Consider the following 21,715-nt stretch of genomic DNA (forward strand, 5'->3'; position numbering starts at 1 on the left):
TCACTATTACTATGTGGCGTACATCTGTTCGCATATTGCTGACGTCCTACCACTACTGCTTCATGTGGTTGCCATAGCAACCAACCACTAACGGAGAGTATATACTAGCAATTTAAACACACTAAAAAACTGACAAAATTAAGCTATATCAATAGTGGGGTAATATGATCCTGAGTGGCAGAAAACAGAGGAAAAAAAGAAGAAAAATAGAAAAAATAATAAAAGAAATATAGTAAGAGAAAGAAAAAGGGGACCAAAACCAAAGGCCAAAATAAATCAAATAAGATAAAGTAAGATGCAAACCAAAAATACATAAAACAAAAAACAAAAATAAATAAAGATAGTGGAAGAACATGAAAAAGAGACATACCAAATACATAAGGAAAATTAAGAATAAATAAAAATAAATAAAATAAAAATACAAATAAAATAAGATAAAATTAAAAAAGAGAAATAACAACTAATAATAAAGTGAAAGCCAAAGTATGCAGAAAAAAGAGAATAGAGTAAAAATGAAAAGAATAAGCGTGAAAAAAAATAGAAATAAAGATAAAGAAACAAATAATAATGAATATATAGGGATGAATAAATGTAAAATAGAATAATGATAATAATAAAAAAATAAAAAATTAAAATAAAATAAACTAATAAAATAATAATAAATAAAAATTATATATTAATAATAGAAATAAAACTAATAATGAGAAAAAAAATAAAATAAATAATAATAATAAAATAAAATATAAAATGAACCATGGTCTCTCGAAAGTAAACTGCAAACTACTATACTGTAGTCCCGTGAAGTATAAATCTAGTAAAGGGATCAAAAACAGCCAAATCCTTCTTATGGGTAGCCAGGTTGAATCACAGGAAACAATGCCAGTCCAGGCTCACATTCAGCCCCCTTGGGCGTAAGGTGTTCAGTTTAAATATCCACTTGGATTCTATTTGTAATAGGTTACGATGTCTGTCCCCTCCCCTTGGGGGTATTGGCACATGATCTATAAACTTGAACTGAAGATCCTGTACACTGTGTCCGCTAGTGGCAAAATGGTGTGCCACCGGTTGGTCGCTTCCTTGGTTTTTAATTGCTGTTCTGATCGCTGACCTATGGTTGACCATGCAGGTGCGAGCATCGTCAACTGTTTTTCCTATATAGAACAGTCCGCAAGGACAGTTGATCAAATAGACCACAAAAGGTGTAGTACAAGTAAGGTAATGTTGAATGTTGTACTTTTGGTTCATGTCTGGGTGACGAAATGTGGATCCAGGGATCATAGCATGGCATGTGGTGCACCCTATACATCGAAAACATCCCGTTTTGGTGTTTATGACAAGGGGATACAAATGGCAATACCGTCTAGAATGCATGACTGAACAGGATAATCCTAAGAGCACGATGGAGAGAGACTGCACAAAACGTATGACCTTTGTGACAAAATATTGTCCTGACACTAAACATATTGGACAGAGTATAAAAACTCACTGGCATATTATTCAGAGTGACCCTACACTACCTTTTGGAGAGTAGGGCAGCCCAAGAGTGGGCTTCAAAAGGAATCAAAACTTAAAGGATCAACTGATGTTGACTGACCCCAAACATTGCTACGGAAAAAATACATGGCTGACCAACACCAAAAAGGGATGTTTTCAATGTATAGGGTGCACCACATGCCATGCTATGATCCCTGGATCCACTTTCGTCACCCAGACATGAACCAAAAGTAGAACATTCAACATTACCTTACCTGTACTACACCTTTTGTGGTCTATTTGATCAACTGTCCTTGCAGACTGTTCTATATAGGAAAAACAGTTGACGATGTTCGCAACCGCATGGCCAACCATAGGTCAGCGATCAGAACAGCAATTATAAACCAAGGAAACGACCAACCAGTGGCACACCATTTTGCCACTAGCGCACACAGTGTACAGGATCTTTGGTTCAAGATTATAGATCATGTGCCCATACCCCCAAGGGGAGGGGACAAACATCGTAAGCTATTACAAATGGAATCCAAGTGGATATTTAAACTGAACACCATACGCCCAAGGGGACTGAATGTGAGCCTGGACTGGCATTGTTTCCTGTGATTCAACCTGGCTACCCATGACAAGGATTTGGCTGTTTTTGATCCCTATACTAGATTTATATCTCACGGGACTACAGTATAGTAGTTTGCAGTTTACTTTTGAGAGACCATGGTTCATTTTAAATTTTATTTTATTATTATTTTTATTTTTTTATTTTTATTTTTCTCATTATTGGTTTTATTTCTATTATTATTATATAATTTTTATTTATTATTATTTTATTATTTTTTTATTATTATCATTATTCTATTTTACATTTATTCATCCCTATATATTCATTATTATTTGTTTATTCATCTTTATTTTTATTTTTTCTTCACGCTTATTCTTTTCATTTTTACTCTATTCTCTTTTTTTGTATACTTTGGCTTTCACTTTATTATAAGTTGTTATTTCTCTTTTTTAGTTTATCTTATTTTATTTGTATTTTTATTTTATTTATTTTTATTTATTCTTACTTTTCCTCATGTATTTGGTATGTCTCTTTTTCATGTTCTTCCACTATCTTTATTTATTTTTGTTTTTTGTTTTATGTATTTTTGGTTTGCATCTTACTTTGTCTTATTTGATTTATTATGGCCTTTGGTTTTGGTCCCCTTTTTCTTTCTCTTACTATATTTCTTTTATTATTTTTTTCTATTTTTCTTCTTTTTTCCTTTCTTTTTTTCCATAAGCTCCTCTGCTTGCTGCCACTCAGGATCATATTACCCCGCTATTGATATAGCTTAATTATGTCCGTTTTTTAGTGTGTTTAAATTGCTAGTATATACTCTCCGTTAGTGGTTGGTTGCTATGGCAACCACATGAAGCAGTAGTGGTAGGTACCTCCTGGATGACATCAGCAATATGCGAACAGAAGCACGCCAAATAGTAATAGTGAGGTGGCATTTAATAAGAGTGCAGCTATGACGGTCGGAGTTGCTGAATTGCTAGATAAGCGTCAGAAAAGGTAGATGTCTTGATTTAATTTTACATACTAACCCAATCCAGTTGCTATGATGTTCCAACATGCTCCAATGTTTTAACATGTTCCATTGTTATGTTTTGGATCTAATGCCGTTTTTTCGATCCACTGGCAGATAGTACTATGCAATAAGATGTTATGCACTATATTTTCACTTATGTTTACTGTCACTGATCTTTTATGAGGGGACATACACATATGTGTCACACACGGGGAGTGCCTTGCATTTATCTTTATCTTAATTTATATTCAATATTACTAAACAGGGATATGTATTTATATTTTCACTAATAGGATGTATTTTTTCCAAAAAAGTTTAGATGATGTTGTATTTAGTATACATTGAACAAGCAAGTTCCTGTTTATTGAGGATCACTATGGTTACCTTTTTGGTGCAATTTTTCACTGGGGGAGGGGCTTACACTGTTTAAATTGTCAGTTGAGTGTTGTATTTGTTTGTCTGAGGAAGGGGAGTGTCCCCCCGAAACGTCACGCTTTATCCATTAAAATTCATTAACTAAAAAGACCAGAGAGTGCCTTGCTTTGTCCTTATATATATATATATATATATATATATATATATATATATATATATATATATATATATATATATATATATATATATATATAAATATATATATACACATAATGTTCAAAAGAAAAAAGACTGCTCAGTATTATTGTTGTACAAACCAATTAAAGTAATATGAAAGTTCATAGGTGTAACCAACTCTATCAAAGAGTCCCACTGAAGCAATTGATACTGCTAGAAGGGAGAGATTTGCTAAATTATTTAAAGGCACAGCAATTAGTGAAAACAAAGTAGAATTAGGAACCCTATTTTCTAATAAGGATAAAATACACATTAAAGAATTGAAGTTGTGGTGGGATATAGAATTCTTGGAATGTTATTTGGAGGAGAAAAAAATACCACGAGGTTTGAGAATGAAGAAATTCCCAGCATTCCACAAAGAATTCCCTGTGTTCATGCAGGATTGGAATCAATCCCTTACAGAGTGTTCTCTAATTCTCATGGAAAAACTTGTCAAGTTTAAAAAAGAACAAAGAGAAGCCATTTTAATGGAGATCGAAAACTTGGACAAAGATTTAGAGAATTACAAGGATGATGAGAGAATGCTGCCTTTTCAAAAACAACTTGATGACACTCTTGACAAATTAAGTACAGAGTTATCTGATAATAAGTACAAGAAGTATGAGAGAGATACCAAGGATTATGAACTGGGGATAGTTTACAGCTGGAGTACGGATAGAAAACAACAGAGGAATAAACAGAAGAAGAATAATAAAAATAATAATAAAAATAAAAATCAACGTAAAGTGACCTTCTCTAGTTTTGAGAGTGCAACAGGCTGTAGTGATTCCAGTAATGCTTCTACTTCAGTGTTAACCACTTCAATACCATCTGAGTCTTTACCGACTACTTCAACACCAGTAAGAACACCAGTAACTAATGGAAGTGAACTGGGAGCAAGGCCAAAAAACGGAAAATTGCAAATAGAACACTCAAAAAAGGAGAAGAAAACTACAGTACCCGTGGAGGAACCAGAAGCTATACAAAGTGTACCCAGGTATCCAAGTCGAAGAACACAATGGAAAAAGAACAGCAACAAAAACATCAAATAATTAACCTGTCTTCTAAGATCTTAATGCCCCATGAGAAATCTGTATTATCCAAGGGATTAGGTTTTTCTCCTGCACGAGACTTCAGTTTATTTGACACTATACTGGACATAAACAAGTTCATACGTAAAATAACTTTAAAAAAACATTTTTGTACCAGTGTTGAAACTCAAGATAATGCTGATGATGAAATGAGAGACACGATTGCCATTAGTGATAATTGTAATTTCAAAGAATTGTGTGATGTTGTAACTCTTTGCGAGCTACAAAGCGATGGATCTTGTTCTGGAGTTGTTTCTAGACAACAACCTATGTTGAAACCTAAGTCTACTACTTTTTATCCAGTACAGGCACACAATGATGTGATTGAGTTGTTTCATTCAATTCTTGAACAAGATCTGGTAGAATTATCTATGAAACAGAGTAATGACAAAATTAAGAGCACATCCAAGTGTAGCAATTTGAATAAAAAATAAATTTCTGCATTGAATCAATTGAGTACCAATCCTGACTTAATGATAGTCAATTCTGATAAAGGGGGGTCTATAGTTGTGTTAGATAAGGCAGACTACAATAAGGAAGTGCATCGTCAGTTAAGTGATACTGAAACCTACAAGAAACTTACCTTCAATCCTACCATCAAATTCCAAAAGGAGCTTGAACTGTTATTAGATCAAGGAATAGAAAATGCTGTGTTCACGCATAAAATAGCTGACTCAATATTCGTTGAACATCCTAGAATACCTGTGTTCAAGTATTTACCTAAAATACACAAGTCATTAGTCAATCCTCCGGGGAGACCAATAATTTCAGCTATTGGCTCCCTGGGGGAAAGACTAGGTCAATGGGTAGATGCGCAGCTACAGCCAATAGTTCAATCGCTGCCTGGATTCCTGAGAGACACTAAACATCTACTCAGGTCCATACAGCAATTTGATTGGAAAGATGGTTTTGTTTTCTCTACAATAGATGCAGTTTCTTTATATTCATGCATACCGCATGAACAGGGATTGAGTGCTATACAAAGGATGCTTGTCACGTACTCTGGGTATGATGATAGACTAATTGAATTTTTATTAGAGGCTATATCATTTCTTCTATATCACAATTATTTTATGTATAATGGTGAGTTTTATCTGCAACTTAGAGGGACAGCGATGGGGGCAAAATTTGCCCCCTCGTATGCCAATTTATATTTAGCAGATTTTGAAACCAGGAAGATCTTTGGCAATGAAAACCCTTTTAAGGATGACATCAAGTTATACACCAGGTATATCGATGATATTTTGTTGATTTGGGGAGGTGAGATAAACAATTTAAAGAATTTTGTTGATAATCTCAATATAAATGACAACAACCTCAGTTTCACCTATAATGTCTCAGGTGATAGCATACCCTATTTAGATGTTCTTATAGGACATAATGATGAATCTATTATTACTGAAGTTTACAGAAAAGAGACCTCTGGGAACACTATCCTCAGAGCTGATTCATCTCATCCTAAACATCTGAAGGGACAATTTATTAGGTTGATGAGTAATTGCAGCTCATTAGATATGTATTGGAAACATGCCAGAGATTTGATTTCAAGGTTGGTAGATAGAGGTTATAATCTAGGTGACCTGAATGAAATAGCCACTTTAGTTTCTGGTTTTGATAGAAGTGAATTACTCAGGGACAAACACAAGCCAAGAAATAATGCTAGGAATCAGTGTAGTAGTGGGGTTAACTTTATAACAAAATTTAGCAATCAATATGATGCTATATGTAACATTATTAAGAAAAGGTTACCCCTCTTGGAAATGGATGAAGATCTCAAGTCATTATCAAAAAATTGTAAGTTTATCTCCTACAGATCAGACACTATAGGAGACAGAATCAATAAGAACTTAAACACTCATTCCAATGTTAACACTACAAGAGTGTCAGGTAGAACTGGAAATTGGCTTTCAAAAAAATGTGGCTTCTATAAATGTGGTGTGAGGCCATGTAAGAGTTGCGATTTTGCTTTGGTTGGAGATACTTTCCATTCAACAAACACCAATAAAATATATAATATCAGGGGACGTATTAATTGTAACTCTAATTTTGTTGTTCACCTCATCACCTGTACATACTGTAATTTTCAATATGTGGGTCTCACCTCTAGGGGCTTAAAGGACAGGATCAGGGAACATCTTTTGTCCCTAGAGGTAGAGGTACCAAAAACTCCAGTGGCTAAACACTTTTTTGAACACACTGACAAATTCAGGTATTTCCGGTTTCAAGGTATTGAACAGGTTAAAATGAATACCAGAGGTGGGGATAGATATAAGGCTCTTAGTAAGAGAGAAATTTATTGGATTTACACTCTGAAAACAGGTTCCCCTTTAGGGATTAACAAAATAAGTGACATCAAATTGTTCATCGATACTTGAGTTTCAAATGTCTTATATCTGGTTTATATAAATACATTGTTCATTATTCTTTCATTAACTCATTTCTTCAAGTTTCACAACTGCTTTTTGCTGTTTTTCAGTGTATTATTCTCCATGTTAAGTTGTTGCATTGTAATTTATCCCCATGATTGCCGTAATATAATAATATTTGCATTTGACTTTTATACCAATATGGCTACATTTTCGTGGAGATTTGTTACTTTGTTGCAACAACATTAACACAATATTACAGCTTTAGGGTTCCGATTTTCTAAACTTTGATTAGATTCATTTTTAGAATAAGTGCTTCATTTAGTTTTAACATGTATTGTAATTATGTGATGTATATAGTGAATTTGTGACATCTTTTTGATACTCTTATAGTCAGTTAAAACTTTTAAGCTCATGGAGTGTGAAAGGTTAAGTCGAAGGTGAGACCAGTGTTTGCTGATTGGCTATTCAACTGTGTTACCTGAGACTTAACAGCTGCCTGTAACACTTGTTCTCCCAGCTCTGATGAACCGCTTGTGAAGCGGGAAACGCGTCAGCGGGGTTTGTTTGCTGTGCTTGTCATTATGTGTACGCTTTGGATATGAAATAAATTACTATTTTACCTGCAAATCTCTCCCGGTTATCATTCATATCACTGTTGCGATCTCTGTTTCTTATATATACACATACACTCACCGTCCACTTTATTAAGTACACCTTGCTAGTACCGGGTTGGACCCCTTTTGCTTTCAGAACTGCCTTTATTCTTTGTGGCATAGATTCAATAAGGTGTTGAAAACATTCTTCAGAAATGTTGGTCCATATTGATATAATAGCATCACTCAGTTGCTGCAGATTTGTCGGCTGCACAGCCATGATTCGAATCCCCCATTCCACCACATCCCAAAGTTTCTTTATTGGATTGAGATCTGGTGACTGTGGAGGCCATTGGAGTACAGTGAACTCATTTTCATGTTCAAGAAACCAGTTTGAGATGATTTGAGCTATGTGACATGGTGCATTATCCTGCTGGAAGTAGCCATCAGAAGATGGGTACACTGTAGTCATAAAGGGATGGACATTGTAAGCAACAATACTCAGGTAGGCTGTGGTGTTTAAACAATGCTCAATTGGTACTAAGAGGCCCAAAGGGTGCCAAGGAAATATTCCCCACACCATAACACCACCACCAGTAGCCTGAACCATTGATACAAGGCAGGATGGATCCATGCTTTAATGTTGTTTACACCAAATTCTGGCCCTACCATCTAAATGTTGCAGATGAAATCGAGACTCATTAGACCAGGCAATATTTTTCCAATCTTCTATTCTATTGTCCAATTTTCCTGTTTTTAGTTGACAGGAGTGGCACCCGGTGTGATCTTCTGCTGCTGTAGCCCATCTGCTTCAAGGTTGATGCATTGTGCATTCAGAGATAGTATTCTGCATACCTTAGTTGTTACAAGTGGTTATTTGAGTTACTGTTGCTTTTCTATCATCTCGAACCAGTCTGCCCATTCTCCTCTGACCTCTGATATCAACAAGGCATTTTCATCCACACAACTACTGCTCACTGGATATTTTCTCTTTTTCTGACCATTCTCTGTAAACCCTAGAGATGGTTGTGAGTCAAAATCCCAGTAGATCAGCAGTTTTTGAAATACTCAGACTAGCCCGTCTGGCACCAAAAACCATGCCACGTTCAAAATCACTTAAATCCCCTTTCTTCCCCATTCTGATGCTTGGTTTGAACTTCAGCAAGTCGTCTTCACCATGTCTAGATGCCTAAATGCACTGAGTTGCTGCCATGTGATTGGCTGATTAGCAATTTGTGTTACCAAGAAATTAAACAGTTGTACCTAATAAAGTGGCCAGTTAGTGTGTGTGTATATCAATATATATATATATATATATATATATATATATATATATATATATATATATATATATATATATATATATATATATATATATATATATATATATATAAAATGAATGATGGCTAAGATTGCATTAAACCGTCACTGTAAGGTACCGCAGTGAGGTACACCCTCAGCTAATGGTCGCTAGTTGAAGGGTTCCCAAGTGTTGGTATAGTTCGAAGTGGAGAAGTAGCTGAGGGTAAAGCAAAGACGTAGTGGAACAGGCAAGGTTGGCAAAAGGTAGGCAATGTGGCACAAAAGGGTAATCCAACAAAATAGTCGAGACAGGCTTGAAGTCAAACTACAGTCTGTCAATGAGGTACAGAATCAGCAGACAAAAGAGTAGTCAAGTTCAGGCAAAAATGGTCAGAGGAATGATTCAGCAATACACAGCAAAGCCCACCCTAAGAGTCCAACAAACAGGCATGAAGGACAGGAAGTGCTGAGTATTTATAGCAGTAGCTGACTGCAGATCTGCCACAGCTGGCAGGCAGGGGGAGCCAAAGAGTAAAAAACAAAACCAAAGAACAGGTTAGAAACATAGAGAAGAATCTATGGCTAACCTGTGTCTCAGAGGTAACTCACTGCACTACAAGCTAGCAGTCCTGGTTTCAATACCCACGTAGGCCGTGGCACTCTCACTCTTAGCACATATTTATATATGTATTTCTATGAGGGAGTCATGGTGATCTATATGTATAATTGTTTTTTAGTGATTCTTGGTTTTGTTTGAACATGCTTACAGATCATTAATAATATTATATGAGCTGTGAGTCTTGTATACAAAATAGAAGTGTAAAAATACCCTAACTACAAAAGGGGTTATAAGCTACTCCCTAAAAATGCTATAAAAACTCAGACTATAAAATACAGAAGTCCAACAGAGGTTTATAGTTGAATTCTCTACAATGTCCAGTCTATAATACACTGTGATTGGAGCTGCACTCTGAAAATCAATTATGAAATTATGTCCGCTCTAAAAAAGAGAGAAAACAGAGGCGGCTCATGGTGCACTATCAACCAGCAGAATGCTATACAAATACGAATAAGGCCACTCATTTGTGTGCAAGCACAATAGTGTGATGTTCAGGCAGGTCGAGACGTCTGAGCCCCTCAGTTAGCTCACCTCCCAACCAGTGTGAGTTGCAGACAGTCAACTCCTCCAATTGGGATAAGGGAGGGGAGTGTAATGAGCTGTGACGTCACCCGGGTTGCTGGTGACAGCTCAATACACTTCATCCCAGTGCACTGGAACCACAGGATCCAATGAGGAATGAATAGAATACAGATAGTATTCCTGTATTCTGCTCTGCATTATTAGGCCTAAGGGCTAATGATAGATGTTAGAAAATGGTCTAATAGACCTGGGGATACGGTAAAGTAAAAAACAATTTATTTTAAAACATTCAGCAATGCGTTTCTCGCTGGTCAACGCTGTTTTATCAGGCTGTAACAAAGTGAATAACCGTTCCCTTATAAGACATCTAACAACCAATGGCAAAATTGTACTACAATTCAAATACAACTTCCCCTCCCCTTACCATTTACCACATGCTACATAAACAAATAGTAGGATCCTGCATTACAAAAACTAGTAAAATAGTTATCCAAATTTTGATTACAAACATGTAAAAGGGTCACAGATGTAAAGTGTGAACCTATAAATACCTAATATATATCAATAATACCCCTATATATTCTGACCTGCATGATACAATATTTGACATGAAATGTACACAAAAGTGTATAATTGATATATTGGCTACATATGTATAATTTTCTTCTATGGGGAAATAGGTTATCGAGCGCATGATATTCTGAGTTCGGATTTTTACGTGCGTACCAGGTTAGAGTGCAAGTGAAAACAGTTTACTTTCAACTCATAATAGGAGCTCAGCACACGCCAAAAATGTACTTCAAGTGCAGTTAACGTTTGAGCATGAGCATTAAATAGCGCTTCAGTTGTAATCTGGCGCTCTATAAGCGTATACTACTGAGGTTATGTCCCAACTCCCTATAGTCACAGCTGCCACCATGTTGAAAAGAATATTACACTACATTACAGTGTTGACCTGTTTGCACATGTGCAGCAACTTTCCTTCAGATACCTGCAATGTAACCTAGGTTTCATAATGGCAGCATACCAATATTAGAGTTAGGGGCATAAAATGTATTTAGTGTTCAGTGTCCTGGATACCTACTATTTTGAACTTCTCTTATATTCCAGAACCCAGGAGCCAACATACTGGTGCATTGGAGCATTCTTGTTAATGATTGGTGCAATGTTCCAGGTGATTGATTACTAAGGTACACACAAATTGAGTATATGGAAGTTTGATTGTGAAGAATTAGACATGACTGAGTTCTGTGCCTGACAATGTTGAATTGGAGGAAAATTATGTGGTGTAAAAGGATCTGTGTCCCCCTAAGAGCCACAAGCCTAGAGGAAGAGCAGACTCCATCTGTTGTTGGATAATCAGTGCTGAAGTCACGTTTTTAGGTTTTGAAACAGTGAAACTGCCTATGTGAATTTATGTTTTAGGAAATTGAAGCACCTTTGACTTTATATTTCTCATATTGGAGAACGGTTTTGGTTTATTGTGAACGAAATAATTTCATTTGGGTCACTTCCAGCTGTCTGCTCAGGTGCAGTGCTTGTATGCTGGTGCACATAGAAGGTGCAGCAGATGTGCATGTATCATTAAATTGTAATATCTTTATCCGCATTTGTTTTTTTTACACATTTAAATTTTTACTAGCTATTTGGTTCTAAATTAACAATCACAATGGCAACCGTGTCTTTATCAACCATACATAAGCTCAGCATAAAATAGAATAACCATCATTTACAGAATTACTTTTTTTAAATTTCAAGAAAGATTATATGGCAGTTTTCTTGATGAAGCAGGGTCAGGAAATCTGTTTTTTTTCAACAAAGCTTAAACTACTGCAAAGATTTGCTTAACATTTTCAGGACTGTAGTAATGCAAATCTAAAGTATACAAGCATATTGGATAGGCTAAGGAATGTAAAATGTTAGTCTTTAAAATGCAGTGACTGCAGAAGAAATATATATTAAAGGGACAGTAAAGTCAGTTACATTTTCATGATTCAGAGAGAGAATGTTATTGTTTAAATAAAGCAAAACACTTTCACCTGGATTTAGAGTTTTGCGTTAGCTGTCCAAACCAGCGTTAAGGGGTCCTAACGCTGCTTTTGGCCGCCCGCTGGTATTTAGAGTCAGTCAGGAAAGGGTCTAACGCTCACTTTCCAGCCGCGACTTTTCCATACCGCAGATCCCCTTACGTCAATTGCGTATCCTATCTTTTCAATGTGATCTTTCTAACGCTGGTATTTAGAGTCTTGGCTGAAGTGAGCATTAGAACTCTAACGACAAGACTCCAGCCGCAGAAAAAAGTCAGGAGTTAAGAGCTTTATGGGCTAACGCTGGTTCATAAAGCTCTTAACTACTGTGCTCTAAAGTAACACCCATAAATTACCTATGCACCCCTAAACCGAGGTCCCCCCACCGCCGCAACCTACATTATCCCTATGTACCCCTAATCTGCTGCCCCTAACATCGCCGACACCTACATAATATTTATTAACCCCTAATCTGCCCCCTCCCAACGTCGCCGCTCCCTACCTACACTTATTAACCCCTAATCTGCCGACCGGACCTCGCCGCCACTATAATAAATGTATTAACCCCTCAACCGCCTCACTCCCGCCTCAAAAACCCTATAATAAATAGTATTAACCCCTAATCTGCCCTCCCTAACATCGCCGACACCTAACTTCAAGTATTAACCCCTAATCTGCCGACCGGACCTCGCCGCTACTCTAATAAATGTATTAACCCCTAAAGCTAAGTCTAACCCTAACACTAACACCCCCCTAAGTTAAATATAATTTAAATCTAACGAAATAAAATAAATCTTATTAAATAAATGAATCCTATTTAAAGCTAAATACTTACCTGTAAAATAAACCCTAATATAGCTACAATATAACGAATAATTATATTGTAGCTATTTTAGGATTTATATTTATTTTAAAGGCAACTTTGTATTTATTTTAACTAGGTACAATAGCTATTAAATAGTTATTTACTATTCAATAGCTACCTAGTTAAAATAATTACAAAATTACCTGTAAAATAAATCCTAACCTAAGTTACAATTAAACCTAACACTACACTAGCAATAAATTAATTAACTAAACTACCTACAATTATCTACAATTAAATCAACTAAACTAAATTACAAAAAAAAACAACTAAATTACAAAAAATAAAAAAAGATTACAAGAATTTTAAACTAATTACACCTACTCTAAGCCCCCTAAAAAAATAACAAAGCCCCCCAAAATAAAAAAAATGCCCTACCCTATTCTAAAATAAAAAGTTAACAGCTCTTTTACCTTACCAGCCCTTAAAAGGGCCTTTTGTGGGGCATGCCACAAAGTCATAAGCTCTTTTGCATTTAAAAAAAACATACAATACCCCCCCAACATTACAACCCACCACCCACATACCCCTAATCTAACCCAAACCCCCCTTAAAAAAAACCTAACACTAAGCCCCTGAAGATCTCCCTACCTTATCTTCACCACGCCGGGTATCACCGATCCGTCCAGAAGAGGGTCCGAAGTCTTCATCCTATCTGGCAAGAAGAGGTCCTCCAGAGGGTCCGAAGTCTTCATCCTATACGGCAAGAAGAGGACATCCGGACTGGTAGACATGTTCATCCAGGCGGCGTCTTCTATCTTCAACCATCCGGCGCGGAGCGGGACCATCTTAAAGCAGCCGACGCGGATTCATCCTCTTCTTCCGTTGACTCCTGACGAATGAAAGTTCCTTTAAGTGACGTCATCCAAGATGGCGTCCCTCGAATTCCGATTGGCTGATAGGATTCTATCAGCCAATCGGAATTAAGGTAGGAAAAATCTGATTGGCTGATTGAATCAACCAATCAGATTCAAGTTCAATCCGATTGGCTGATCCAATCAGCCAATCAGATTGATCTCGCATTCTATTGGCTGTTCCTATGCATTGATATCTAAAACATTCAAGTCTGAAGTCACTCAAGAAAAGTTTAATATCAAACACTGTGTAAACTGTAACTCCACCTCTGTCATATATGCCATTACATGTATTTTATATAAGAGGCAGTATATAGGACAAACCACACGTGATGTAGGCTCCAGGATTAGAGAACACTTTTCCTCCATTTCAATAGGAAAATCTACCACACCACTTGTCTAACACTTTGTACATAGTCATAATAAATGTTTGGACTCTTTCAGGTGGCAAGTGATAGATAGAACTGTACTTCCCAAGAGAGGTAGGGATAAGTACAAACTTTTAAGCAAAAATGAGATGTACTGGATATTTAGATTGGAAACCAGAATCCCCTAATTCTGAATACGATCTTATTAACCATTGGCAAGCGTAGGGTTAAAATGAAGCCAGCCAATCTAAACAATATTATTAAATCTCTTTACTTTCATTCACTTAAACCACAGTATAGTGGGTTTACTCTAAGCCTATGAAGAAGTCTTCCTAGGTTCGATTCATATTAAAAATCTTTTCCAACAGTTCTGAAATTTACCTCTTTCAGAATTTTATACAAACATATATGTTATATACTCTAGATACATACTAATAGTCCGTATTGCCCCATAACCTAATGGGCTTGGTATATGTTTTTCTTGGGTCTTTCCTTAGAATTTACAGAGATTAAAGAAGCAATTTGCTAAATGTTTTTGGATAATGGTTTTGGATAAGATTGTCCATATTATCCTTTGATGATACGTCCTAGGGTCAGTTTTTTGCAGAGAGAAACACATGTGTACACTATATATAAATGCATGTTTTTTGCCAAGAATCTTTGAATTGTATTTCTTCATACTGTTTTAGTATTGTTAACTCGATTCAGTTTGTATACGAATAGACTGTTCTGATTAAGGTACAGGGGGTGTTACCTTTCTCTTACTAATTATCTTACAGCTGTGATCATTTTAGTTTTAACCTATAGCAGTTTAGGACTGGTAATAAGTAGTGTTTGCTTATAGAGTACTGACAAGCTATGACTACGGCCTGTGTGCTGAAACGCGTAAGCTATTCCTAAACAGCTGTTCTAAGATATGTTTTAACCTATGGTGTTGTGGGATACCATGAACGTTTAAGCTATATGCTGCTGCATTGAATAAAAGCTATGTTTTATACTTAAGGATACCGCTCTCCTCCAAGTTTTTTCAATTCAATAACCATCCATAGATATTATGTGTCCTCGTAAAATTATTTTTAAGAATGTTGAAATATATTTATATAAACAGTGTAACAACAACTGGCACTTTGTAACAGGATCTCAGCCCCTTAAAGTGACATAATACTCATATGCTAAATCAATTCAAAAGTGATGCAGCATAACTGTAAAAAGATGACAGAAAAATATCACCTGAGCATCGCTATGTAAAAAAGGAAAATATTTTACCTCATAATTTCCTCATCTCACCAGAGTAAGTTCTGTGTAAAAAGTTATAAACTACTGGGAGGTGGCTAATTTGATGGTTGCACATATATCTCTTTTCTTTGGTTCACCTGATGTGTTTTGCTAGCTCCCCATACAGCATTTGTATCCTCTTCAACTGATAATAGAAGTAAATTGGATTCTTTCTGAATTGTGAAAGAAAAGATTTGGGTTTCTTGTCCCTTTAATCATTATCTTCACCATTATTGCTTATTCTGTGATTATTAATCTATGGATAGTATTGGTGTAGATTTATTTTAAAAAAAATGTAAACCTATCTCACACCAAAAAAATTGCTACAAGATCTCAACTCAACAGTTACAAAATATAAAAAAAAAAATAGATTTGTACCCGCCCCTCACATCCGTCATTCTCCAGTGTAATCAACAACATTATCATGTATCTAGTAACCAATTAACTCTGGGTGCATCAAACAAGTTTCACTTTGAAGGACATCAGCATCACAAAAATACCTTAAAATCAATACAGAAAAAGCAAATAAATAAATAAATGATGAAACAATCCATTTTAAAATATGTGAAAAGGAATATTTTAAACAGTTAAAGAGAATTAATGGGAAAATTAAAAAACTGAGAGACGTGACCGTGTTACACAATACTTCACAAGACCAATACAGTCATCATCAATTCTACCTGCTGGGCCATAGTTTAGATGAGAAATCTCAACCACACATTTAGAACAACCCAGAATGCTCAAGGCCTTCCCCTTATTTGCATATGCAAGAACGCCAAGATGGCCATTGTTTAATCCAGTGAGATGACTTTTCCTTAAGAAAACAGACGTGAGAATCTTACAAAGTACAATTGCAAACTTTTTTTATAAACAGTTTTACAAGCTGGTTTTAAATTGCTGAGGTTGTAATTATTGTCTTTCTACATTGCAAAACATTCCCATTTGTTATGTGAAATATAATTTATTAAGCAACCTCACACAACTATAGATGTTAAAAGAACACTAAAATCATTCAACTTTCTTATTCACTTTCATTAACTAAATATGCACAATCTTTTTATATAAACAGTTTCTGAGGCACCAGCTCCTACTGAGCACGTGCAAGAATTCACAGTATATACATATATGCATTTTGTGATTGGCTGATGAATGTCACATGATGCAGGGGGGAAGGAAAATGGAACTTTGAAATGTGTCAGAAAAAAATCTAATACCTATTTGAAATTATAAGTTATTCTGCCTTGTAATTTTATTATGTGTTTTTTTATTATGCTACCCTACCGTTTTTAATTGCCTTTAACTAGCAGAGATGTATACTGTGGAAAATATAGGTGAATTGATGCTCAACGCATTTCAAACATGATCGCGCCTTTACTAAGATTGCCCTTGGCAACAACACAAACAGCTATGCATTTAGCCCTTTAACATAACAAACATACACTTTTATTTGTTTGGATTGTTATCCTAGTGCAGAACTACATATCTAGAGCTAATTTTGCTATAGGGAAAGAATCCCAAGATTATAGTTAGGTCTAGAGAGCTTCTGTGTTATTTTTGTTGTAGTGATTAATCTGTAGGGTACTTTAGGGAGCTTGTGCTTGAAGTCTAAGAGAGCATTTATATACCTCCTATTACTGTAATAATACTCTTCACTCTTCTAAATATGGCCAGGTCTGATCTTACAGGTAAGGATCACATCTCATGTATAGCTAAATAACTTACATGCAGAAATGTTAGATAGGGAAGAGCCAGTGATTGTTACAGTGTCTGTTAATATATTAAAATAGTTTATCAGTTTTATAAAGAAGGATAGAAAGATAAATAGACAGATAGATAGATGATAGATATGTATTAATATATACACACAAAACAGGGGTATTACTTACATAAAGGACATATAGAAACATGGATTTATATATATAGACATACTCTATGTTTAGTTTAATATTTCTTGAGCAGCTTCCTGGGGATTCATGGTAACCGGTTGATCAACCTCAGGGTCTATACTGGTAGTCAGCTGGCAAATATACTCTATGTGTATCGTTCGCTCTGCCTGCTGTCTATGTATTACTTACATGCAGAGTTGCTGGATAGGGGACAGGTAGTGATTGTAAATATATTACATTATTTTATTGTATATTGTATATACAGTATATATACATACACATTTATGCATCCCTGACAATATAGGCAGTACTTAGTTTGCACAAGGTTTCTGTTAAATAAGGAGCTGCAAAACAAAATCTGTGCAAAATAACAGTATATTTAACATTAATAAAACATATATTATAATGAAATTTATAAATGTAAAGTCATTAAATGCATGCTATGAATAAAAAAGTCTGCATAAAAATATCAGTAACTTCTCCCAATACACTGAGGCAGAGTATTCATCATTTTACGACAATTAATTATCAGCTGCCATTAACTGTAAAAAAAAACATTTTTTTTTCTGTGCAGAAAACTTTAATGTACATATTAAAGGCTAGATTACAAGTGGAGCGCTAATTTAGAGAGAGCCCGCAAACAGGCAAATTTGTGGGCGTGCAATAAATAATCAGCCATTACAAGTGGCTGGTTATTGCTACCAGAGATCAGATCTATGGTTAATTTTATAAATGTGCTCCAAATGCCACCAAAATACAGTGATGTGTATTTTATTAAAAAATAAAAATTGTAGCATATTTTTTTTTTAATAAAATAACTGCACAGGCAGTTTTTGTGGGATAAAGTTGGAAGGGGTGGGGTGTAAAAAAAGTCACTGAAAACTGACTTTACATTGCGGTCTATGGGAACTGTGTGTTCCCTGTAAATATATATGCTTTTAGACATATATATTTATGTGTTAATATGTGTATACATATATATATATATATATAGACAATTTGTTGCCATCGCTGCACGACTTACCCCCTTCGCTGCGCTTTGGTTCACAGGCTCTGTATGATGGCACCAGAAAGAGGCTCCCATTAGAGCCTATGGAAGCACGCCCTTGTGAGCGCAATACTACCCAGCATTGCTGTCAACTTGTAATACCAGCGCACGCTAACGCATGAAAGCAATATTTAGCACTCCACTTGTAATCTGGCCCCAAATAAGAGAAATTACCACTATTTAGCAAATCTCTTAAACTTGCATTCCTAATCTGTGTCTGTCACAATTGAACATAGTTAAAGATCACATGCGCAAAACTTTATGTTAAAATTTGCAAAACTTGCCTTTCTCCTAAAAAACTACAAATTCCCTTAGAGCTAGATTACAAGTGAAGCGTATGCTTCTCTGCCCTCGCTTTTGGGCAATATTGCGACTTTATGGGCACACTCGTAATTTGAAGTTGTGAGTAAATGTGATCGCGCCGTCGTGATCACCGTTTGCGCTTTGGTTAACACCACTTCTAAAAAGCTAATGTTATCCAAAGCGCAAACCTAAAAAGTTTGCACAAAACACATCAAAGATACATTGGACTATACAGTTACACTCATATTAATGCCGTCTGTCTGATAAAAAATGTAAATCTATTTTATTGCATTAAAAAGTTAAAAGGGGTTAAGTTTATGACGTCAGGTGTTAGAAAAAAAGGTGCTTTTGCATAGGGATCCATTGGAACTCATTTATTAAAGGGATAAGAAACCACAACAAATTATTTTGTGATTGAGACAGAGCATACAATTTTAAAAAAGTTTCCAATTTACTTCTATTATCAAATTTGCTTTGTACCCATGATATTCTGTGTTGAAGAGATACCTAGGTAGGCATCTGGTGCACTACATGACAGGAAATACTCCTGCCATCTAGTGATCTTGCAAATGGATAACATTCTTGCAAAACTGCTGCCACATAATGATCCAGAAATATGCTGGCTCAAAACTTATGTTCTTGCTTTTCAACAAAAGATACCAAGAGAACAAATACAAATTGATAATAGAAGTAAGTTAGAAAGCTGTTTAAAACTGCATTCATTGCATCTGAATCATTTAAAAAAAAAAACATTTTGGGTTTACTATCCCTGTAGTATTTATATTATATGAATGAATACATATGGATATACATATATACACATATAAATACATACATTTATATATGTACAGGTAGCCCTCAGTTTACGCCGGGGTTAGGTTCCAGAAGGAATGGTTGTAAATCGAAACTGTTGTAAATTGAAACCCAGTTTATAATGTAAGTCAATGGGAAGTGAGGGAGATAGGTTCCAGGCCCCTCTCAAAATTGTCATAAGTAACACCTAATACATTATTTTAAAAGCTTTGAACTGAAGACTTTAAATGCTAGACAGCATTATAAACCTAATAAAATAATCACACAACACATAATATATAATTAAACTAACTTAAATGAACAAAAACATTTGCTAAACAGCATTATAAACCTAATAAAATAATCACACAACACAGACTTCACTTGCATTTTTATGCAAACAGTTCTTTCTATGCATTCCAATCTGGACTGAGTTATAGACAGGAAGATCTTGCTCCTTTGAAATCTGATTAATAGCTCAGGTCTGGTTAAACTGATTAAATTCAGCTTGTTTGGCTTTGCTGCAGCACAAGCGGACAGTTCCACCTACTGGCTATTTTAATAAATGCACTGCTTCTCAATGCTTTTCAATAGCAGTCACATGACTGGAAAAAAAGGTTGTTATTCTGAAACGGTGTAAATTGAACCGTTGTAAAACGAGGGCCACCTGTATACATTTGTTTATATATATATTGCTGTGATCAGGGTTACACGAGATGTGGTTTTTGTGTCGGTTGGCATGAAAACAAAGCTCCATTGAACTCTATGGGTTCACGTTTGCGTTTACTCTTTGCGTGCGCTAACGCGATTGCAAAGTCATGAGAAAATAGCTTTCAACCCATAATATTGCACTCAGTACTGCTCGCGTAAAAAAAAAAACTGTGCACAGATTACGGATTTGCAGAAGTTGTGCTCTGTTTGTAATCTAGCCCTTAGTGTTAAATGTCAATGCAAAGGATTATGGTCACTACCTGACATTTTCATGAGCTGGTAAAATAGAATAAAGAATGCACAAACTGTACGTTAATTAGAATCCAAAGAGAGGTTTTGTCAAGTGATCATTTTTATTCTTTACAACTAACGATTATAGACAACAATGTAGCCAAAATGTCCACAAACTGTGCATTCAAGTGCAAATTATCTTACATTCCTGTGCAGCAATGTGTTAAAGGGACAGAAAATATTTGGGACTGTAGTATAAAATGATTATGTGTACATGGTAAAAAAACTTTGCAGTAGTTATTTTTTTTGTCCCTTTTCTTGTAATTTAAGTCTAAATGTTGTGGATTTTCCAGTTCGGAAAATTGGTTGCTCCAAATAAGGAAAGTGGTTGGTAGAGTTTGATCATTGAAAAACAACTGCAGCAAGCAGAGTGTTAATGTGATCTAATAACATCTATACTGCTGATACATTAATCTATTGGAAGATTAAAAAAAATGTTGTAATTACAATGGGGCATATCTATCAAGATGATCAACACCCCGCTACTGGCTCTGCAGGGGGCGGCGTTGCACCAGCAGTTCACAAGAGCTGCTGGTGCAATGCTGAATGCGGAGAGCGTATTGCTCTCCGCATTCGGCGAGGTCTGTCAGACATGATCTGCACTGTCGGATGAGGTCCGACAGACCTTTGTTAAATAGGCCCCAATGTGTTTACTGTCTAGTTATCAATCTGTCACACAGTTTCAGACCATTATGTAGTGCTGACAATTTATCCTTTAGAAGAGAGGTCAAATACTGTGTAACTTGTCATTTTCTTATGAGTCACTTTTGGGAGTATACGGTCAGTGTTATCAGTTGTTATTGTGAATTGGTGTAAAAAAAAACACAAAATAAGGGCTACCCACTGTATATAGCTGCAATTTCTCAAAATGCGTATATAATATTTATACAAATGTATGTACTTACATGTATTTGTGTATAAATAGATATACGTAATATGCTTTGTAGTTTAATATATTTTTGTTTTTTAAATAATTTTTCTTGAGGACTTAGACAAGAAGAACAAATAGGCATTCATGGATATAGATTCAATACATTAATATTTCAAGACTTGTTATACAATTTTATGTTAAAGGGATAGGAAAGTCAAGATTAAACGTGCATGATTCAGACAGAGTATGTTATTTTAAGACACTTTTAAATTCAATTC

Source organism: Bombina bombina, chromosome 5, assembly GCF_027579735.1.
Source record: "Bombina bombina isolate aBomBom1 chromosome 5, aBomBom1.pri, whole genome shotgun sequence".
In the NCBI taxonomy this organism is placed as follows: Eukaryota; Metazoa; Chordata; class Amphibia; order Anura; family Bombinatoridae; genus Bombina; species Bombina bombina.